Genomic DNA, 24710 nt, shown 5'->3' on the forward strand with positions numbered 1-24710 from the left:
GAAAAAGGTACCAAGGAGGTGGAGGAACAAGAAGATCCCTACGGAAGACTTCTCTTCAGGGGATAGAGTTGTCTCAGCTTACTTCCCAGATATTCCCCCTAATCTTCCCACTGTACCATCTCAGTTACCTAAGGTCTTCACTATCAACAGAGTTCTTTCCCTGGAACATATAGAGATCATTGATCCAACCAATGGATATAAGTCCACAGCAAGAGGGGAGGACTTTAAGCACTACCAACCACCCTGATGAAGGAAAAATGTCAAGCTAGTGACGCTAAAGAAGCGCTTCATGGGAGGCAACCCATGTTTTATATGTTTTCAAAATAGTGAATAAATCAATGTTTATGAATTTCAACCCAAACTTGACAAACACTTGGTGAAATCTTTATCATGCAGTATATAGTGAAGAACAAGTTTGGTGTTCAAAGCAAACCAAAATGCATGCTAGTCTTGGGAGCTTTGAACAAAACTTTTCATCATATTGCTTTAAACTAAGTTTGGTGTCACCCCATGGTGCCACCAAAATGCATAAGGATACACAAGTAGTTAGTGAGTTAAAATTCATAAATAAACAAACTCTTTTTCTTCTCTTTATTATTCTAGCTGTAGAGTTTGATTTTTATGATATTAATTTCCTTATTTCAAAAATTTATAGGAAAAGAAAAGAAGCATAAAAAGGGGATTGATTGGACAATTAAATGAGGGGAGATTCCGCCACTTAATGAAGAGCACTACACACATGTCTCAAGAGGGAACGCATGGGGAAACGTTGCCATGTAACATTGGAGAAGGAAGATCCTTGAAGACCGAACCAATCACTCTCATTAAGTGATGATCCTTGTCCTTCCTTCATACACAACCCTGACCGTCCATCAAGCAAAAATCCTTGCAATCCACACCTTCCATCCACTCATGATATCCCTATATAAGTGAACCTTAGTGCATGATCATTCCTCACACTCAAATTCCCACTCTCCACACTTCATACTTTCGGCTTGCTCAACCCCTTCATCACACTCTGTCCTAGCCAACCTATTCCTCATCTATCCGTATCCTCCAACCCCCCTCCCTCAAAACAGCAACTCAATTCATGGCATCATCAAGCTCAAAGAGACAAAAAAGGAAGGAACCCATGGAGAGTGTTCCTTTTGATGAGAAGAAATTCAAAACTGCCTTTCATGAATGGGAATTCGAACGGATAAGGGCCAGAAAGATATTCCCAGAGCTAATCTTCCAAATCAATGCAAATGAGTCACCACAAATTCTGGAGAAAATCGAACAGAGGGGATGGCAATTGCTCACAAGTCCAGAGGGGAAGATCAATGGAAACCTCATCAAAGAATTTTATGCAAATGTAGTAAGAGAAGATAAAACCAAGGCCCCAACCTTCAAAAGTTACGTGAGAGGAAAGGAGGTGGACTTCAGCCCAAATGCCATAACAAGATTTCTTCACCTGAAATCACCTCATTTTGATGAGGACAGTTATCAGGCAAGGATAAGTAGAAGCCCTGATAATGATGAGCTCTTACAGATAGTGTCAGACATCTGTGTTATAGCAGCTGACTGGGAGAGGTACACAGATGGGAGACCCAAGTTCATCAAGAGGGGAGACCTGAGCCCTGAAGCCAAGGGGTGGTTTGAACTCGTAAGGAGGTCCATTCTACCAGCTGTAAATAATTCAGAGGTAAACATCAATCGAGCTACTATGGTGCATTGCTTAATACAGGGTGGGGAAATCAATGTGAATGAGCTCATCGCCGAGGGGATTCAAGATTCGGCTGAGAAGGTTGATTCAGGTGCCAGGCTTTGGTACCCCAGCACCATTCTCCGCTTGTGCAACAAGGCCAGGGTAGTATTTGAGGACAGCAATCCAGACTGGGTGAACCCAGGGAGGCCAGTTACACTCGAGCGATTAATCCACACCACACCTGCTCAGCAACAAAGAAGGCCACAAATAGGGAAACCAAAAGCAAAAGAAAGAGTTCACCAAGAGGAACCTCATCAGGAAGAATACCAACAGGAAGAGCATTATGACCCAGCCAACTTGAATATGACTTACCTTCTAAGAGCCATTGAAGATTTGGGACAGAGACATATGGAAGGACAAGAACAAATACTAAACCTTCAATCCAACTGGCTGAGTCAACAGGAAGCATGGCAAAAACAACAAATGGAGCAGCAACAGGAACACTACTCCCAGCTCACTCAAGCCATCAACCAAGTGAATGAGAGGCAAGAGCTTCAAGAGAAGCACTTGCAAGAGCTTAACCAGTGGCAAATAGCCCAAATGAAAACTTTCAATGAGTTCAGTGTACTCAATGAAGGAAGGCAACTACATAGGGAGGAGTTCTATGTAAACACTCAAGCCAAGCTGAATTACATGTCTAATCATTTGCATCATCTCCACTATGATATTCCCACATATGATGAGGTCCAAAAAGAATTGGTAGAGCAAGAAGAAGAGAAAGTGAAACAGCAGAAAGAAGCACTAAAGAAGAAGATGGAAAATACTGGTTTCTTGAAGAAGCTGCTTGGAAAAGGTAAGGGAAGTGGAAGTACGAGCACTCAAGAGAGACACAATGAGGACAAGCAAGGATGGGAGCATGGGCATCCACATGAATGAAAAGTGGTGGAGTTCTTTTTAGTCCATCGTTTTCTATGCTTTAAATAAGGAAGATCTTGTATGAAATAGAACTTGCTTCCATGTTATGTTTGAACTTTTTAAATTCTGTCTTTTAAGTTCTGAATTGGTCTATGTGCACTAGTCTTTATGTCACTGCATCCCTACTTAACTTACTTGTATGCTTGTTCCTTTTAATCAAATGAAGAGAGAATGCTTATGTTTTAAAAGACCAGAGTAGAGTTCATATTATGGAGTACATTCATGAGTTTGTGGTATGATCATAAGTTAGCTAAGTTGGTTCAACCATAAGGTGGGATGACAACTATCTGGCCTGAATACTTTACTTTGAATATACTCATGAGACTAAGTATATGACAAGATCCTAATAAGAGAAAGAGAAAAGAACAATGAAAGTGGAAAAATAAAAGAAAAGGAGTAAGCAATAAGGCTAGGCACCAATGGTTATGATCTTAAGATATGTGTCTGTGGTGTTCCTGTGTGAGGGATCTACTTGGATGAATAAGCTCTTAGGGGTGCTTTATCACCTGGTAACTTGGGTTAACTAACCCGGGATTATCAGCTGAAAGTCCATTATCAAGAGTAACCCTCACCACAGAGCATTTAGTAACCCAAAGAGGTGCTGGACACTAAGGTCTCAAGAAGGAAAATAAATGAACTATATGCCTGTGGTGTGTATGTATGGGGGAGAGACTTGAGGGAGTAAGTCCTTAGGGGTGCTTCAACACCTAGCACCTTGAACCAACTGGTTCGGGAGTGTTGGCTGAAAGCTTATCTTAAAAAGTTGTCCCCTTACAGAGCACTTAGCCTAAGAACACCAATAAGCTCTGAAATGACAATAAAGGGGTCAATGAATAAAAGTCTCATGGGATGTAAGCAAAGTGAGTGTTGTAAGACATGATAGAGGTCTGAAAGCCAGGAATGAACCTAAGTAGCTATGCATGAAACCACCATAAAATCAGTGATATGACTTCCACAAGAATGACTCATTGCTCTTGGCATTCCATTCATCATTCTCTTGTTCTAGTACTTGCTTAGGGACAAGCAAGCTTTAAGTTTGGTGTTGTGATGCCAGGGCATCTTGGCCATTTTCACTGACATTTTCTTTACTGTTTTTAGGTTAGTTTCATGCATTTCCTTAGGAAATAAGCTAGTTTTGGGTAGATATTCACTTACACCTTGATTCAAGCATACATTGTGCATTTTACATTATTTCATGAGGATTTTGCATAAGTTTAGTGACAAATTGTATGTTGCATTGCTCATGACTTGGACTAGAACTTTGATGCGCTCTATTGCTTGATTTCAGGACTAAAGGAAGCAAGAAATGGGAGGTAACTTGCAAAGTTAATGAGAAAAGTGATTGCCAATAACGCTCTCAAAGCCATCATTGACCACGTTAAGAGTCACGTTAACTAAGTTAACGTGAACTCTAACGTGGAGAAGGGAAGTTGAGCCAACGTTAGTGACACTTAACATTGTCACTGACGTTGGCAAATGCTCATAAGTGGCCACGTTAGAGTCCACGTTAACTTAGTTAACGTGGCCTCTAACGTTAGAAAGGGGGAGAAACGCCAACGTTAGTGACATTCAACATTGTCACTAACGTTGGCCTAAGGAGGAACATACCACGTTAACTCCCACGTTAACTTGGTTAACGTGGGAGCTAACGTGAGAAGCAATCATGGTCGACAACGTTAGTGACACCCAACATTGTCACTAACGTTGGAAGCAACCACACAACCCCCCAAGGAGCCACGTTAACTTCCACGTTAACTTAGTTAACGTGGAAGCTAACGTTGATAAGTGAAAGAATGACCAACGTTAGTGACACTCAACATTGTCACTAACGTTGGGGATGGCTAAGCATGGCCACGTTAGAAGCCATGTTAACCTAGTTAACGTGGACTCTAACGTGAGGCATAGGGGCACCTTGGAATGTTAGTGACAATGTTGAGTGTCACTAACGTTCTCGAAGGATGGCAAGCCACGTTAAAGAGCCACGTTAACTAAGTTAACGTGGGCTCTAACGTGGGAACAAAGGGGGCTTTTCAAAGTTATTGGAAATGTTAAGTCCCAATAACGTGTGCGAAGGACTTAGAGGCAACGTTAGTGGCAACGTTTATGCCACTAACTTTGAAGTTAACGTGGCTTTTACTTAGTAACGTTAGTAAGAAAGTGATTATCACTAACGTCCTCGAACTTATATTTTCACTAAACGTTAACACCCCTAACGTCCTGAGCTAAAGTCTCTGCCCACTTCACATTTTCTCTCTGCAAGTAAGGCCAAGCCCAAATGAAGAAGAGAACTGCTTCAAACTCAAGATCCAAAGGCCCAAGACTTGAAGAGCCAACTAGAAGTTGAGAGAAGTAGTATATATAGGAGTAGCTTTGAATTGTTGAGGGAGTTCTGGGAGTTGAAAAGGAAAACTACTCTCTGTATTTTACTTTCTCTGCATTTTCTAGTTCTATGATGTATTCTCCATCTTTGTTTTCATTTTCTAGAGCTATGAACAACTAAACCCCTTTCATTGGGTTAGGGAGCTCTGTTGTAATTTGATGGATCAATACTAATTTTCATTATTCTTCTTCTATCTTTCCTCTTGATTTTACTTGAAAGCTTTCGATCTTCATCCAATTGGGTAGTTATCTTGGAAAAGAAGCTATTCAAACTTGGATCTCTTCTGAACCTTGAAAGAGGAATAAAGAGATCAAGCTAGAAATGCTTTCTCATGCTGGACCAAATTGGGTTTGGATGGGTATGTGACTATAACCCTCTCAATACTTGATTTGGAAATGCATGTGGTATAATCAGTGACCATACTTCATCTCTTCTCATGAGCAATTGACCAAGGAATTGGCTATTGATCAAGATTTGAGAGATTGAATTGCAAGAAATTGTAATTCAATCAATTAAGATTGCCAAGGAGATCAATGAGTGCATTGATTGAGGAAGAGATGAAAATGAACTTGATTCGGAGAAGTACAACATCTCCTAAGCCCAATGAACTCCCCATCTCTGATCTTACCCATTCTCTTTAATTTCTGCCATTTACTTTTATAAGCAAATCCCCCATTCTCATTTACAATTCTGCAATTTATTTTCAGTCATTTACTTCCAGTCCTTTAATTCTAGCATTTACTTTTCTGTTATTTACATTCCCGCCATTTTATTTTCTGCAACTCTCAACCCAAATTCTGGATTCACTCAACTAGAACATTCTTCTAATTAAAGTTGCTTGATCAATCAATCCCTGTGGGATTCGACCTCACTCTATTGTGAGTTTTTACTTGACGACAAATTCGGTACACTTGCCGAAGGGAGATTTGTTGAGAGACAAGTTTTCCGTGCATCACCACTTAGCACTTTGGTTTATTGTCCTTAAGTTGGACTTATGGAGAGCTCTAATCAAGGAGTTTCCAAGCTTTGATTGTACCAAGCTTTGATGGAGCTTCCAACAAGCTATGAGCTCCCAAAATTAACCTTATACACAAACAAAATCAAGAAAACAAACAAAAAGCAAGATATTCACATATTAACATATTCACAATAGCCAAAATTAAGCAAGCAACATATGCACAATCAACCAAAAATAAGCTATTCACAATATTCACATATGCACAATAACCAACAATAGGCACACATTGCAACTCTCCGACAATGGCGCCAAAAACTTGATAATTGAGAATTGCACCGGTTCGGTATAGACCAAACCGGCAATAAACTCCCACAATCAAAGTTTAATTTTTCAAATATAAATATAACCGAGAGTAATTAAACCTCGGGTCGTTCTCCTTAGGAATGCAATTGAGATGTTACACTTTCAGTTGTGGGGAAAAGGGTTTTTGCAATTAAAGAACTAAAGGTTAAGAACTAAGAAATAAAAGAACTAAGGAATGATCAAAATTAGAATCAATGCAATTAAAAAGGAAACAAGATCAAAACTAGTGAAAATGCAAAGATATGTATAAAAGAACCTTGACTTGGGAATGAAAATCCAAGGAATCCTATCATCGCCATAACCACAACTATGGCAACTATGATGAGTCAATCTCACCTAGTTAACCCCTAGCATCGAGGAATAGGTCAAGCAAGCATAATTGACCTTAATCCATAAGTCCTAGCTAACTTACCAAATTAATTGGTAAAAAGCTAGCGTCAATGGAAACAAGAGTCAACTAACTACCCAAGAATTGCCACTAAATGTCGGACATTATGACTCTAGTATCCAAGGAACTCAAATCCCAAGCCAAGGTGTGAAAATCTACTCAAAATTACCAAATGGCATTTTCACAAACACTTGGTGGGCACAAAAGCAAAACATAGGAAATTGCAAAGAAAAATGAAAACTATAACCAAACTATTCACAATATCAACAATAGACAATCAAACAAGCATATATAAAGCATAAAATACAAAATTCATCAATCAAAACTTCAAGAACTTAAAATTGCAAATATTAACAAAGCACTTGAACTAAAGGAAAATTAGAGTAAATATGATGTAATTAAAGAGAAATTAAAGAGTACTTACAAAAGAGTTGATCAAACCAATATGAAAACTTGAAAGTATAAAATGCTACAATGGAAATGAAAAATGAAATAAACCCTAAGAAAGCATTCTAACTACACTACTCCTACTCCTAATGCATTTTCTACCTAAAAGAAAAGTGTCCTAAGCTAATGCCTTCATGTATGATCATTTCCCTTTGATATAGCCCTTCAAAACCAACTTCAGCCTTCCAAAATTGGGCCAAAAGAGCCACAAAATCACGAGCCACGTGCTTCATGAATGAAGTCATGCGCAGGGACCTGTGCGTACGGACAGATGTGTGCGTGCGCACACTTCGCTGAATTTTCACTTGTGCATACGCACAGAGGGTTGTGCACACGCACGTATGCTGATTTCCTTCTTGTGCATACGCACAGAGGGTTGTGCGTACGCACACTTGACTGTGTGCTTCTCCGTTGTTTTCTTTATGTGTTCTCCCTTTTTACATGCTTCTTTCCACTTTTGGCTATCCATTCTTGCCTCTATGACCTGAAATCACTCAACAAACATGTCATGGCATCAAATGGAATAGAAGTTGAATTAAAATCACTAATTTAAGCACAAAAAATGCATGTTTTCACATTTAGGTTCAACTTAGGGATGAAACACAAAAGTATGCTATTTTGGTGATTAAGTGTGAGTTTATGTGATGAGATCCATTCAAATCAAGCCAAAATATATCGTCAAATATGGACTCATCATTCGATCCCATGGAGATTGTTGATTTGAGCAACCAGTGGTTATCTTGCAGATCTTAGTTAGGCGAATAGAAAATATAGTTTGTCACAGAAAATGCATAAAACAGATAAATAAATAAAACGTTACTAGATATGTATGAAATCAATGGTGATAGAACGGTTGAGGCTGTGGAGATACTTTGTCTTTCCGGATTAACTTTTCTTACTGTCTTACACAATAACTTTCTGATTCCTTCAATGGCAGCCGTAAGTGATTAACTCATGTCCTCTCATCAAGTTAACCTCCTCTACTGCAGCAATCCATCATGTTGAAGTGACTCATGTCCTCTCATCAAGCCACCTCTAGGTTTTTCACTGTAGCAGAAGATGAAGCTCTAAGCAATCCACTCCCCTTCACGATCCTACTCAAGGTGCCACAGACAAGGCAGATCTTCCAGATCAGAAAGTGCTGCTTCTTTGACTCTAGCCTTAACGCCACAGAGACCTCACGCACCCATAGTCAACGGGATTTCATGTCACGTATCCAAAGTTGCTCAGATGCTCTATTGGAATCTGCAATGCAATCTCTAGCTTTAGTTCAACGCTATCCGGGTCAGGACTCACACGGAACCCAAGTAGAACAAGGGTGATTGTCATGGGTCACCCTTAATTCATAAGATGAAGAATGAGGTTGCATAAGAGAATAGAATTAGACATATTGAGATAGAACAATAATATTATTATTCCATGAAACTCAGCAGAGCTCCTAACCTTAACCTTAGGAGGTTAGTGACTCATACTGTACAAAAATGGTAAAGTATTCGAATGGGGGGGAGAAGATCCTAAACATGGGTGAACTTCTCCTATATATACTAATATAATAACTAAGGATTACAGAAATAAGATAAACTAGTCTTGTAATGAAAAAATCCACTTCTGGGACCCACTTGGTGAGTGTTTGGGATGAGCTTGAGTGTCTCCCACGAGCTAGTACTCCTTAGAGGCATTGAACGCCACCTTGGGACTCCCTTTTATGCGTTGGGACGCCAGCTACTCCCTTGTGGGCGTTGAACGCCAGGAATAGGGCTGGTGACTGGAGTTGAATGCTAGTTTTGAGCCTTCATTTTCGAAGCAAAGTATGGACTAATATATATTTCTGAAAAGCCCTGGATGTTAGCTTTCCATAGCCATTGAGAGCACACAATTTGGACTTTTGTAGCTCCAGAAAAGCTCCTTCGAGTGCACAAAGGTCAGATACCGATAGCATCTGCAGTCCTTTCTCTATCTCTAAATCAGACTTTTGCTCAAGCTCGTCAATTTCAGCCAGAAAATACCTGAAATCACCATAAAATACACAAACACAAAGTAGAATCCAAAAATATAAAATTTTCACTAAAACCTAGGAAAATATAATAAAACTTAAACATAACATAATGAAAACTATATGAAAATGATGCCAAAAAGCGTATAAAATATCCGCTCATCAGAACACCAAACTTAAACTATTTTTTGTCCCCAAGCAACCAAAAACAAAGTAGGATAAAAAGAAGAGAAGGATACAACGAATCTCAAAGTTTTCAATGAAGATCAGTTTCAATTAGATGAGCGGGACTAGTAGCTTTTTGCTTCTGAATAGTTTTGGCATCTCACTTTCCATTAAGCTCAGAATAGTTGGCATCTTTTATTCTGGAACTCAGAATTTAGATGATATTACTGATTCTCCTAGTTTAGTTCTTTTTTATTCTTGAACACAGATTCTTTAGAGTCTTGGTCGTGACCCTAAGCACTTTATTTTCTAGTATTACCACCGGATACATAAATGCCACAGACACTTAACTGGGTGAACCCGTTAGGATTGTGATTCAGCTTTGCTAGAATCCCCAGCCAATGGTGTCCAGAGTTCTTAAGAACACTCTTTGCTTTGGACCATAACTTTAACTGCTCATTCTCAAGCTTTTCACTTGACACCTTCACACCACAAGCATATAGTTAAGGAAGCAGCTCATTTGAACTGTTTAGGCTAAGATTTTATTTTTTTAGGCCCTATTAACCATTGATGTTCAAAGCCTTGGATCCTTGCTCTTGCCTTTTGGTTTAAAGAGCTATTGGATTTTTGCTCTTGCCTTTTGGTTTAAAGAGCTACTGGCTTTTTCTTTTTATTTTTATTTATTTCTTTTTCTGCTTGCTTCTCTCTTTTTTTTCGCATATATATTTTTTATTTTTGCATTTTGCTACTTTTTCTTGCTTCAAGAATCAATTTTTGCATTTTTCAGATTACCAATAATACTTCACTTTTATCATCATTCTTTCAAGAGCCAATATTCTTACTCCAACATCAAATATGCACTATTCATTCATGCATTCAGAAAACAAAAGCAATGCCACCACATCAAAATAATTAAACTATTCTTAATATATAACTCAAAATTCTTGCATTTTACTTCTCTTTTTCAATTAAATTTTTCTTTTAATCAAGGTGAGAGATGCATGGAATATTTCATAACTTTAAGGCATAAGACAAAGATAATCATGCACTAGAAATAGATAATAAAACAAAATACATGGAAAATGGAAAAATAACATGGGAAACAGTGGATTAAGGGAACGAATCCACTTTAGTGATGGCGGCTACTACTCTTTTTGGAGGGTCCAATGGAGTGCTTGATTTCTTCTATGTCACGCCCCTGCCTCTGTTGTTCTTCCCTCATGGTTCTTTGTTCTTCCCTCATGGCCCTTTGATCTTCTCTTATGTCATGGAGGATGGTGGAATGTTCTTGATGTCCCATCCTTAGTTGATCCATGCTGGAGCTTAATTCTCCTAGAGAAGTGTGCAATTGGTCCTAATAGCCTTGGAGAGGAAAATGCATCCCTTGAGGCATCTCAGGGATTTCTTGTTGAGGCAGCTCCACATACTCTTGCTGTGGTCCATGTGTTGGCTCTCTAGTTTACTTCATCCTTCTTTTAGTGATGGGCTTGTCCTCTTCAATGGAGATGTCTTCTTCTATGAGAATTCCAGCTGAATTGCATAGGTGACAAATAAAGTGGGGAAAAGCCAAACTTGCTAAGGTGGAAGGCTTTTCAGCTTTCTTGTATAACTCTTGAGGTATTACCTCATGTACCTCCACCTCACTTTCAATCATGATACAATAAATCATGATGGCTCTGTCAATGGTCATTTCTTACCGATTTCTAGTAGGGATGATAGAACATTGGATGAATTCCAACTATCCTCTAGCTACAGGCTTGAGGTCAAGCCTTCTCAATTGGATAGGTTTGCCTTGAGCATCCCTCTTCCATTGAGCTCCTTTCACACAAATGTCTGAAAGGACTTGGTCCAACCTCTGATCAAAATTGACTCTCCTAGTGTAAGGATGTGAGTCTCCTTGCATCATTGCCAAATGGAGCGCCAACCTTACACTTTCTGGGCTGAAATCCAAGGGTCGCCCTCGGACCATGGTGCTCCAATTTTTGGGATGTGGGTTCACACTAGTGTCATGGTTTTTAGTAACCCATGCATTTGCATATAACTCTTGTACCATCAAGATCCCAACTTCCGGTATAGGATTGGTTAGGACTTTCCAACCTCTCCTCCGGATTTCTCTTCGGATCTCCAGATACTCATTCTTTTTTAGCTTAAAGGGGACTTCAGAAATCACCATTTTCTTTGCCACTACTTCATAGAAGTGGTCTTGATGAGCTTTGGTGATGAATCTTTCCATCTCCCAAGATTTGGAAGTGGAAACAACTGCTTTCCCTTTCCTCTTTCTAGAGAATTCTCTGACTTCCGGTACCATAAGTGTGAATGGGAAGCAAAAAAGCAAGGCTTTTCCAACACTAAAATTAAAATTTTTGCTCGTCCTCAAGCAAAATAAGAATAAAAGAGGAGAAGAAGAAGAAGAGGAAAGATTGGAAAAAGAGGGAAAGAGGGTTCAGGTAAGGGGGTTTTTAGTGTATCAAAGTTGTGTGGATGAAGGGTAGGAAGAAGGGGTATTTATAAGGGTGGGATAGGGTAGGGTTCGAATGAAAATGAGGGAATTGGGTGGAAAATTTTGAATCTGAAGTGGGTGCGGGTTGGTGGGAGTTATGATGGTTTTAGGAAGAGGTATGGATGTGATTGGTTAAGGGTTTATAGGGAAGAGTGTATGGGGAAGAGTGAAAGTAAGAGAGAAAATAAGGTGGGATAAGTGGAGACTCTGCGGGATCCACTGATCCTGGCTGGCGTTCAATGCTAGCTTGATACTCCTCTTAGGGCGTTGAATGCCCTTGAGGGTGTGCCTTCCTGGCGTTCAACGCTAGGTCTGTGCTTTTGTTGGGGCGTTGAACGCCCAGTCTGTGCCCCTGGCTGGCGTTCAACACTAGCTTCAGGCTCCCTGGCTGGCGTTCAACGCCAGCAATGTGTTCCTCATGGGCATTGAACACCCTCTCTGCCCCCTTGTCTGGCGTCTAACGCTAGCAAGGTCTCTACTCCAGGGTGTTTTGTTTCCAGCTCTTGACTGTTTCTGTTTCTGTTTCTGTTCTAGCTACTGCACATGATCATAAACTTAAACAAATATGAAAATTAAACTAAAATAAATAAAATAAACTTAATAAAAGACAGAAATAACTTTAATTATGGTTGGGTTTCTTCCCAACAAGCGCTTCTTTAACGTCACTAGCTTGACGGTTAGCTCCTTACGGAGATGGATAGGGGCTTAGAATTTCGCCCCTTACGGAGATGGATAGGGGCTCAAAATTTCACCCCTTACAGTGAACTTCTTGTCTGTGCTCTCATGGATAAGTTTCACATGTTCCAGAGACAGGATCCTATTCACAGTATGTGGAATGATTGGGTTGTCAGTGAAGACAACTCTCATGCCCAGTGAGAGGCCTTCAGTTGGGATCTTTTTGTCCCTCCAGCCTTTAGGTACTTTCTTCTTAGTACCTTTATTCTCAGTGCTTGATGATGGCTTCCCAACACCAAACTTAGAGTTGGTGTCTGGGGGCTCTGTATAACTTTGCACTGAGAAAGAGGATTGGAACACTAGGTGTTGCACAACTATCTCTCTTTTGTCAAAGGGAGAGTTAGGGTTAGGCATCTTAAACAAGATGTGGTCCTCCCATAACTGTAGAATCATCTCTCCCTTTGCTACATCAATGATGGCATTGGCAGTGGCTAGGAAGGGTCTTCCAAGGATGATGGATTCATCCTCTTCTTCCCCAGTATCCAGAATTATGAAATCTACAGGGATGTAAAGCTAAGACATCCTCTACACGACCATAAGCCTTTTTTATTGACTTATCTGCCATCTCTAGTGAGATTCTTGCAGCTTGCACCTCAAAGATTACTAACCTCTCCATTACAGAGAGTGGCATAAGGTTTATACTTGACCCTAGGTCACACAGAGCCTTCTCAAAGGTAATGGTGCCTATGGTGCAAGGAATCAGAAAGCGTCCGGGATCCGGCAACTTCTGAGGTAGTTTCTGCTGAACCAAGGCATTGAGTTCCTTGGTGAGCATTGGAGGTTCTTCCTCCAATGTCTCTATGCCAAATAGCATGGCATTCAGCTTCATCAGAATTCCTAGGTACCGAGCAACTTGCTCTTCCCTATTTTCCTCTTCCTCATCAGAGGAAGAGTACTCTTCAGATTCTATGATCTTCAACCAAGCATTCAAGCGAACTTCAAAGGGCTCCTCATGAACCTTTGGTTCTATCAGTTCTTTAATAGAAGAGTTCTCAGTGGGCTTAGGGTTGCCAACTACCCCTATTATGGCATTTAATGCCAGGACTTGTGTTTCTTTGGGCGTTGAACGCCCAGCTTGTATACCTTCACTGGCATTCAACGCTAGATTTTGTGCTGTCTTGGGCATTGAATGCCTAGTAAGGACCTCCTTACTGGCGTTCAACGCTAGTGATGATACCTCTATGGGCGTGATGAGCGGATAATTTATACGCTTTTTGGCATTGTTTTTAGTATGTTTTTAGTAGAATCTGGTTACTTTTAGGGATGTTTTCATTGGTTTTTATGTTAAAATCACATTTCTGGACTTTACTATGAGTTTGTGTGTTTTTCTGTGATTTCAGGTATTTTCTGGCTGAAATTGAGGGACTTGAGCAAAAATCAGATTCAGAGGTTGAAGAAGGACTGCTGATGTTGTTGGATTCTGACCTCCCTACACTCAAAGTGGATTTTCTGGAGCTACAGAACTCGAAATGGCGCGTTTCCAATTGCGTTGGAAAGTAGACATCCAGGGCTTTCCAGCAATGTATAATAGTCCATACTTTGGCCAAGAATTGACGACGTAAACTGGCGTTTAACGCCAGCCTTCTACCCAAATCTGGCGTCCAGCGCCAGAAAAGGAGCCAAAACCAGAGTTGAACGCCCAAACTGGCACAAAAGCTGGCGTTCAACTCCACAAATGGCCTCTGCACGTGGAACACTCAGGCTCAGCCCAAACACACACCAAGTGGGCCCAGGAAGTGGATTTATGCATCAATTACTTACTCATGTAAACCCTAGTAGCTAGTTTATTATAAATAGGACCTTTTACTATTGTATTAGGCATCTTTGGACGCCTGGTTCTTAGATCAGAGGGGCTGGCCATCTCGGCCATGCCTGGACCTATCACTTATGTATTTTTAACGGTAGAGTTTCTACACTCCATAGATTAAGGTGTGGAGCTCTGCTGTTCCTCAAAGATTAATGCAAGTACTACTGTTTTCTATTCAAGTCATCTTATTTCGCTTCTAAGATATCCATTCGCACTCAAGAACGTGATGAAGGTGATGATTATGTGTGACGCTCATCACCATCTCCCCTATGAACACGTGCCTGACAAACACTTCCGTTCTACATGAAATAAGCTAGAATGAATATCTCTTAGATCTCTTAACCGGAATCTTCGTGGCGTAAGCTAGAATGATGGCGGCATTCAAGAGAATCCGGAAGGTCTAAACCTTGTCTGTGGTATTCTGAGTAGGATTCAATGATTGAATGACTGTGATGAGCTTCAAACTCGCGAGTGCTGGGCGTTAGTGACAGACGCAAAAGGAGGGTGAATCCTATTCCAGCATGATCGGGAACCGACAGATGAATAGCCGTGCCGTGACAGGGTGCGTGAGCATATTATTCACTGAGAGGAGGGGATGTAGCCACTAACAACGGTGATGCCCTTGCAGAAAGCCAGCCATGGAAAGGAGTAAGACTGATTGGATGAAGATAGCAGGAAGGCAGAGGTTCAGAGGAACGAAAAGCATCTCCATTCGCATATCTGAAATTCCTACCAATGATTTACATAAGTATCCCTATCCCTTTTCTAGTATTTATTATTCGAAAACTCCATTATCACTTTATATCCGCCTGACTGAGATTTACAAGGTGACCATAGCTTGCTTCATACCAACAATCTCCGTGGGATTCGACCCTTACTCACGTAAGGTATTACTTGGACGACCCAGTGCACTTGCTGGTTAGTTGTATCGAAGTTGTGACAGACTGTAAAACTAGATCAGAGTATCTGGCCTAAGAAGCCATTACCAGAGATCACAATTTCGTGCACCAAGTTTTTGGCGCCGTTGCCGGGGATTGTTCGAGTTTGGACAACTGACGGTTCATCTTGTTGCTCAGATTAGGTAATTTTCTTTTTGTTTTCTTTTCAAAAAATTTTCAAAAATCTTTCAAAAATTCTTCTTTGTTTTCGAAAAAAAAAAAGTTTTCAAAAAAAGAAAAAAAAATGTTTTCAAAAATAAATTATTCTATGGCTTCAAAATTTTTAAGAATGAACTCTAGTGTTTCATGAAATATGTTGAATCATATCTGGCTGTAAAGCCATACCCAAACTACTTTGGGATTGGTATTCAACTAATCACTCCAGCCCATGTAATTATATGCTAAAGCTTGGCTGGCTGTTAAGCCATGCCAGACCCTTTGATTGGAGCTTTAAGACTAACATGGCAAGATTCCTGGAATTCATATTAAAAATTTTGGAATCCTTATTTTTTCTTTTTCTAAATAATTTTTCGAAAAATATAAAATAAAAATCAAAAAAAATTAGAAAATCATAAAAATCAAAAATATTTTTGTGTTTCTTGTTTGAGTCTTGAGTCATATCATAAGTTTGGTGTCACTTGCATATGCATCTTGCATTTTTCGAAAATATCATGCATTAATAGTATTCTTCATGATCTTCAAGTTGTTCTTGGTAAGTCTTCTTGTTTGATCTTGATGATTTTTTTTTGTTTTGAATCTTTTATTGTTTTTCATATGCATTCTTGAATTCTTAGTGTCTAAGCATTAAAGAATTCTAAGTTTGGTGTCTTGCATGTTTTCTTTGCATTAAAATTTTTCAAAATTATGTTCTTGATGTTCATCTTGACATTCATAGTGTTCTTGGTGTTCATCTTGACATTCATAGCATTCTTGCATGCATCACATGTTTTGATCTAAAAATTTCATGCATTGCATAATTTTCATGTTTTTCATAAAAATTTTAAAAATCAAAAAAATATCTTTCCTTTTTTTTCTCTCATCAAATTCGAAAATTTGGATTGACTTTTTCAAAAAATTTTAAAATCAAGTTGTTTCTTATGAGTCAAATCAAATTTTCAATTTGAAAATCTTATCTTTTTCAAAATCTTTTTCAAAATTCATGGTTATTTTCGAAAATTCCAAAAAAATAATTTTCAAAAACCTTTTTCTTATTTTATATCATAATTTTCGAAAATAACATAATCAATTAATGTTTTGATTCAAAAATTTGAAGTTTGTTGCTTGCTTGTTAAGAAAGATTCAAACTTTAAGTTCTAGAATCATATCTTGTGATTTCTTATGAATCAAGTCATTAATTGTGATTTTAAAAATCAAATCTTTTTCAAAAACTAATTTCTATCATATCTTTTCAAAAATATCTTCTTATCTTATCTTTTTCAAAATTTGATTTCAAAATATCTTTTCTAACTTCCCAACTTCTTATCTTTTCAAATTTGTTTCAACTAACTAACTAACTTTTTGTTTGTTTCTTAACTTTTTCAAAACTACCTAACTAACTCTCTCTCTCTAATTTTCGAAAATATCTTCCCTCTTTTTCAAAAAATTTCTTTTTTATTAACTAATTATTTTTATTTTTTATATAAAAAAAAATTTCGAAAAAAAATACTAACCTTTTTCAAAAACTATTTTCAAAAATCACTAACTCTTTTTCAAAAATTGTTTTCGAAAATTCACTTCCCCCTCTCATCTTCTTCTATTTGTTTATTGATATACTAACATCTTTCCTTCAACTCTTCAAAAATCCGAACCCCCTCTCTCTCTGAGTTCAGATTCTCTTCCCTTCCTTTCTTCTACTAACACAAGGATCCCTATACTGTGGTATAAAGGATCCATATTATTATTACTATTTTTTCTGTGCCATCTTCTTTGTCATATGAGCAGGAGCAAGGACAAGAACATTCTTGCTAAAGCAGATCCAGAACCTGAAAGGACTCTGAAGAAAAAAATTAAGAGAAGCTAAAATACAACAATCCAGAGAAAACCTTTCAGAAATTTTTGAACAGGAAGAGGAGATGGCAGCCGAAAATAATAGTAATGTAAGGAAGATGCTTGGTGACTTTACTGCACCTAATTCCAATTTACATGGAAGAAGCATCTCCATTCCTGCCATTGGAGCAAACAACTTTGAGCTTAAACCTCAATTAGTTTCTCTAATGCAGCAGAACTGCAAGTTTCATGGACTTCCATCTGAAGATCCTTTTCAGTTCTTAACTGAATTCTTGCAGATATGTGATACTGTTAAGACTAATGGAGTAGATCCTGAAGTCTACAGGCTCATGCTTTTCCCTTTTGCTGTAAGAGACAGAGCTAGATTATGGTTGGATTCTCAACCCAAAGACAGCCTGAACTCATGGGATAAGCTGGTCACGGCTTTCTTAGCCAAGTACTTTCCTCCTCAAAAGCTGAGCAAGCTTAGAGCTGATGTTCAAACCTTCAGACAGAAAGAATGTGAATCTCTCTATGAAGCTTGGGAAAGATACAAACAGTTGACCAAAAAGTGTCCTTTTGACATGCTTTCAGAATGGACCATCCTGGATATATTCTATGATGGTTTATCTGAGCTATCAAAGATGTCACTGGACACTTCTGCAGGTGGATCCATTCACTTAAAGAAAACGCCTGCAGAAGCTCAAGAACTCATTGACATGGTTGCTAATAACCAGTTCATGTACACTTCTGAAAGAAATCCTGTGAATAATGGGACGCCTATGAAGAAGGGAGTTCTTGAGGTTGATACTCTGAATGCCATATTGGCTCAGAATAAAATATTGACTCAGCAAGTTAATATGATTTCTCAGAGTCTGCATGGAATGCAAGCTGCATCCAACAGTACTCAAGAGGCATCTTCTGAAGAAGAAGCCTATGATCCTGAGAACCCTGCAATAGCAGAGGTAAATTACTTAGGTGAACCTTATGGAAGCACCTATAACTCAACATGGAGAAATCATCCAAATTTCTCATGGAAGGATCAAAAGCCCCAACAAGGCTTTAATAATGGTGGAAGAAACAGGTTTAGCAATAGCAAGCCTTTTCCATCATCCACTCAGCAACAGACAGAGAACTCTGAAAGAAATGCTTCTAATTTAGCAAATCTAGTCTCTGATCTATCCAAGGCCACTGTAAGTTTCATGAATGAAACAAGGTCTTCCATTAGAAATCTGGAAGCACAAGTGGGCCAGCTGTGTAAAAGGATCACTGAAATCCCTCCTAGTACTCTCCCAAGCAATACAGAAGAGAATCCAAAAGGAGAGTGCAAGGCCATTGACATAAGCGCCATGGCCGAACCTGTGAGGAGAGGAGAGGACGTGAATCCCAAGGAGGAAGACCTCCTGGGACGTCCAGTGGTCAATAAGGAGCTTCCCTCTGAGGAACCAAAGGACTCTGAGGCTCATCTAGAGACCATAGAGATTCCATTGAACCTCCTTATGCCCTTCATGAGCTCTGATGAGTATTCCTCTTCTGAAGAGAATGATGATGTTACTGAAGAGCAAACTGCCAAGTTTCTTGGTGCAATCATGAAGCTGAATGCCAAGTTATTTGGCATTGATACTTGGGAAGTTGAACCTCCCTTGTTCATCAATGAACTAAGTGATCTGGATCAACTGACATTGCCTCAGAAGAGACAGGATCTTGGAAAGTTCATAATACCCTGCACCATAGACACCATGGTCTTTAAGGCTCTGTGTGACCTTGGTTCAGGAATAAACCTCATGCCCCTCTCTGTAATAGAGAAACTGGGAATCTATGGGGTGCAAGCTGCTAAAATCTCATTAGAAATGGCAGACAGCTCTAGAAAACAGGCTTATGGACAAGTAGAGGACGTGTTAGTAAAGGTTGAAGGCCTTTACATCCCTGCTGATTTCATAGTCCTGGATACTGGAAAGGAAGAGGATGAATCCATCATCCTAGGAAGACCTTTCCTGGCCACAGCAAGAGCTGTGATTGATGTTGACAGAGGAGAAATAGTCCTCCAATGGAATGAGGACTCCCTTGTGTTTAAAACTCAAGGATCTCCCTCTGCAACCATGGAGAGGAAGCAGAAAAAGCTTCTCTCAAAGCAGAGTCAACCAGAGCCCCCACAGTCAAACTCTAAGTTTGGTGTTGGGAGGCCACAACCAAACTCTAAGTTTGGTGTTGAACTCCCATATCCAAACTCTAAGTTTGGTGTTAGAGAGTCTCAACAAAGCTCTGCACATCTATGAGGCTCCATGAGAGCCCACTGTCAAGCTATTGACATTAAAGAAGCGCTTGTTGGGAGGCAACCCAATGTTTATCTAATTCTTATTTTTATTGTTTTTCATGTTTTCTTAGGTTCATGATCATGTGGAGTCACAAAATAAACAAAAAAATCAAAAACGGAATCAAAAACAGCAGAAGAAAAATCACACCCTGGAGGAGCATCTGTCTGGCGTTCAAACGCCAGAACAGAGCATAGTTCTGGCGCTGAACGCCCAGAATGGGAGCATCCTGGCGCTGAACGCCCAGAACAAGCATGGTTCTGGCGTTCAACGCCAGAAATGGCAGCAAAGGGGCGTTGAACACCCAAAATGGGCACCAACCTGGCGCTGAACGCCCAGAGTTGTGTGCAAGGGCATTTTGCATGCCTAAATTGGTGCAGGGATGTAAATGCCTTGACACCTCAAGATCTGGGACCTCACAGGATCACCTCAGGATCTGTGGACCCCACAGGATCCCCACCTACCTCCACTCACTCTCTTCTCTCTTCTCAATCATCCTCTATTCCCAATAAACACTCTTCCTTATTAACCCTTTACCACTCACATCCAAACACCACTACCTTCAAAATTCAACATCTCTCTCCCACCCAATCCCACCCATATGGCCGAATACACACCTCCATCCATCTCCTCCATATCCTCTTCTTCTTCTTCTATTATTTCTTCTTTTGCTCGAGGGCGAGCAACATTCTAAGTTTGGTGTGGTAAAAGCATAGCTTTTTTGTTTTTTCCATAACCATTGATGGCACCTAAGGCCAGAGAAACCTCTAGAAAGAGGAAAGGGAAGACAAAAGCTTCCATCAAGGGTCTATAGCTCAGTGGTAGAACATTTGACTGCAAATCAAGAGATCCCTGAGATACCTCAGGGGATACATTTTCTTCCACACAATTATTGGAAGCAACTAAGGGTGGAACATCAAGAGCACTCCATCATCCTTCATGAAATCAGAAAAGATCTAAAAGCAATGAAGGAGGAGCAGCCAAGGCAAGGAAGAGACATAGAAGAGCTCAAGGACATCACTAAGGTGGACTCATTCCTTGTTCTTACTTTCTCTGTTTTTTCGTTTCCTATGTTATGTGCTTATCTATGTTTGTGTCTTCATTACATGATCATTAGTAGTTAGTAACTCTGTCTTAAAGTTATGAATGTCCTATGAATCCATCACCTCTCTTAAAATAAAAACTGTTTTAATTCGAAAGAACAAGAAGTACATGAGTTTTGAATTTATCCTTGAACTTAGTTTAATTATATTGATGTGGTGATAATGCTTCTTGTTTTCTGAATGTATGCTTGAACAGTGCATATGTCTTTTGAAGTTGTTGTTTAAGAATGTTAAATATGTTGGCTCTTGAAAAAATGATGACTAGGAGACATGTTATTTGATAATCTGAAAAATCATAAAAATGATTCTTGAAGCAAGAAAAAGCAGCAAAGAACAAAGCTTGCAGAAAAAAAAAATGGGCGAAAAAAAAATAGAAAGAAAAAAGAAAAAGCAAGCAGAAAAAGCCAATAACCCTTAAAACCAAAAGGCAAGGGAAATAAAAAGGATCCCAAGGCTTTGAGCATCAGTGGATAGGAGGGTCTAAAGGAATAAAATCCTGGTCTAAGCGGCTAAACCAAGCTGTCCCTAACCATGTGCTTGTGGCGTGTAGGTGTCAAGTGAAAACTTGAGACTGAGCGGTTAAAGTCAAGGTCCAAAGCAAAAAAAGAGTGTGCTTAAGAACCCTGGACACCTCTAATTGGGGACTTTAGCAAAGCTGAGTCACAATCTGAAAAGGTTCACCCAATTATGTGTCTGTGGCATTTATGTATCCGGTGGTAATACTGGAAAACAAAATGCTTAGGGCCACGGCCAAGACTCATAAAGAAGCTGTGTTCAAGAATCATCATACTGAACTAAGAGAGTCAATAACACTATTCGAAATCTGAAGTTCCTATAGATGCCAATCATTCTGAACCTCAATGGATAGAGTGAGATGCCAAAACTATTCAAGAGGCAAAAAGCTATAAGTCCCGCTCATATGATTGAAGCTCTGTTTCATTGATAGTTTGGAATTTATAGTATATTCTATTCTTTTTATCCTATTTTTATTTTCAGTTGCTTGGGGACAAGCAACAATTTAAGTTTGGTGTTGTGATGAGCGGATAATTTATACGCTTTTTGGCATTGTTTTTAGTATGTTTTTAGTAGAATCTGGTTACTTTTAGGGATGTTTTCATTGGTTTTTATGTTAAAATCACATTTCTGGACTTTACTATGAGTTTGTGTGTTTTTCTGTGATTTCAGGTATTTTCTGGCGGAAATTGAGGGACTTGAGCAAAAATCAGATTCAGAGGTTGAAGAAGGACTGCTGATGTTGTTGGATTCTGACCTCCCTGCACTCAAAGTGGACGTAAACTGGCGTTCAACGCCAGCCTTCTACCCAAATCTGGCGTCCAGCGCCAGAAAAGGAGCCAAAACCAGAGTTGAACGACCAAACTGGCACAAAAGCTGGCGTTCAACTCCACAAATGGCCTCTGCACGTGGAACACTCAGGCTCAGCCCAAACACACACCAAGTGGGCCCAGGAAGTGGATTTATGCATCAATTACTTACTCATGTAAACCCTAGTAGCTAGTTTATTATAAATAGGACCTTTTACTATTGTATTAGGCATCTTTGGACGCCTGGTTCTTAGATCAGAGGGGCTGGCCATCTCGGCCATGCCTGGACCTATCACTTATGTATTTTTAACGGTAGAGTTTCTACACTCCATAGATTAAGGTGTGGAGCTCTGCTGTTCCTCAAAGATTAATGCAAGTACTACTGTTTTCTATTCAAGTCATCTTATTTCGCTTCTAAGATATCCATTCGCACTCAAGAACGTGATGAAGGTGATGATTATGTGTGACGCTCATCACCATCTCCCCTATGAACACGTGCCTGACAAACACTTCCGTTCTACATGAAATAAGCTAGAATGAATATCTCTTATATCTCTTAACCGGAATCTTCGTGGCGTAAGCTAGAATGATGGCGGCATTCAAGAGAATCCGGAAGGTCTAAACCTTGTCTGTGGTATTCTGAGTAGGATTCAATGATTGAATGACTGTGACGAGCTTCAAACTCGCGAGTGCTGGGCGTTAGTGACAGACGCAAAAGGAGGGTGAATCCTATTCCAGCATGATCGGGAACCGACAGATGAATAGCCGTGCCGTGACAGGGTGCGTGAGCATATTATTCACTGAGAGGAGGGGATGTAGCCACTAACAACGGTGATGCCCTTGCAGAAAGCCAGCCATGGAAAGGAGTAAGACTGATTGGATGAAGATAGCAGGAAGGCAGAGGTTCAGAGGAACGAAAAGCATCTCCATTCGCATATCTGAAATTCCTACCAATGATTTACATAAGTATCCCTATCCCTTTTCTAGTATTTATTATTCGAAAACTCCATTATCACTTTATATCCGCCTGACTGAGATTTACAAGGTGACCATAGCTTGCTTCATACCAACAATCTCCGTGGGATTCGACCCTTACTCACGTAAGGTATTACTTGGACGACCCAGTGCACTTGCTGGTTAGTTGTATCGAAGTTGTGACAGACTGTAAAACTAGATCAGAGTATCTGGCCTAAGAAGCCATTACCAGAGATCACAATTTCGTGCACCAGGACGTTGAATGCCCAGTAAGGACTTCCTTACTGGCGTTCAACGCCAGAGAATCCCCTTCAAATTTGGCCTCAGTATTCACTGTGATGGCCTTGCACTCTTCTCTTGGGTTTACTTCAGTGTTACTAGGAAGAGTGTTAGGAGGTATCTCAGGGATTCTCTTGCTCAGCTGACCAACTTGTACCTCTAGATTTTTGATGGAGGACCTAGTTTCTGTTATGAAACTGTGAGTGGTCTTAGAGAGTTTAGAGACTATGGTTGCTAAGTCAAAAATACTCTTTTTAGAAATCTTCATCTGTTGCTGAGAAGATGGGAATGGTGGTCTGTTGTTGAACCTATTCTAGGTTCTTTTACCTTGATTATGTTGAAGCCTTGCTAAGTCTTCTTTTGATCATTCCATGAAAGGTTAGGATGATTCCTCTATGAGGGGTTGTAGATATTTCCATAGGGTTCTCCCATGTAATTCACCTTTTCCATTATGGATTGATCTGTATCATAAGCATCTCCATCATAGCAGGTGTCTTAAATGCTACTAGCTGCAGCTTGCACTCCAATCAAGTGCTGAGAGATCATATTGACCTGTTGGGTCAAGATCTTGTTCTGAGCCAATATGGCATTCAAAGTGTCAACTTTTAGGACTCCTTTCTTCTGAATTACCCCATTGTTCACAGGGTTCCTCTCAAAAGTGTACATGAATTGGTTGTTTGCAATAATTTCAATGAGTTCCAGGGCCTCTGCAGATGTTTTCTTCAAGTAGAGTGATCCATCAGCAGAATGATCCAAGAACATCATGGATATCTCAGATAGACCATCGTTGAAGATTCCTAGGATAGACCACTCTAAGAGCATGTTAGGAGGACACGTCCTAATCAATTGCTTGTATCTTTCCCAAGCTTCATAGAGGGATTCACCCTCTTTTTGTCTAAAGGTTTAAACTTCCACCCTGAGCTTGCTCATCTTTTGAGGTGGAAAGAACTTGGCCAAGAAAGCATTGACCAACTTTTTCCAAGAGTCTAGGCTTTCCTTAGGTTGAGAATCTAACCATATCCTAGCTCTGTCTCTGACAACAAAAGGGAAAAGCATAAGCCTGTAGACCTCAGGATCTACTCCATTAGTCTTAGCAATATCACATATTTGCAAGAATTCAGATAAGAACTGATGTGGATCTTCCAGCGGAAGTCCATGGAACTTGCAATTCTGTTGTATTAGAGAGACTAACTGAGGCTTTAGCTCAAAGTTATTAGCTCTAATGGCAGGTATAGAGATACTTCTTCCATAGAAGTCAGAAGTGGGTGCAGTGAAGTCACCAAGAACCTTCCTTGCATCTCCTTCTTTGTTCTGTTCAGCTGCCACGCTTGTATTTTCTGTTTCTTGTTCGAATAGCTCCGTGAGGTTTCCTCCAGAATGTTGTGCTTTAGCTTGTT

General features: G+C 39.7%; 1 non-coding gene across 1 annotated transcript; it reads left to right on the top strand.

The window, feature by feature from the left end:
* The first annotated feature begins 24128 nt into the window (after positions 1 to 24128).
* Positions 24129 to 24237, top strand: LOC112761231 (small nucleolar RNA R71). The gene has a single exon (XR_003181636.1). It is a non-coding gene; the product is annotated as a small nucleolar RNA R71 (small nucleolar RNA).
* The last annotated feature ends 473 nt before the right edge of the window (positions 24238 to 24710 follow it).

The sequence above is a fragment of the Arachis hypogaea genome, chromosome 16, assembly GCF_003086295.3.
Source record: "Arachis hypogaea cultivar Tifrunner chromosome 16, arahy.Tifrunner.gnm2.J5K5, whole genome shotgun sequence".
Lineage (NCBI taxonomy): Eukaryota > Viridiplantae > Streptophyta > Magnoliopsida > Fabales > Fabaceae > Arachis > Arachis hypogaea.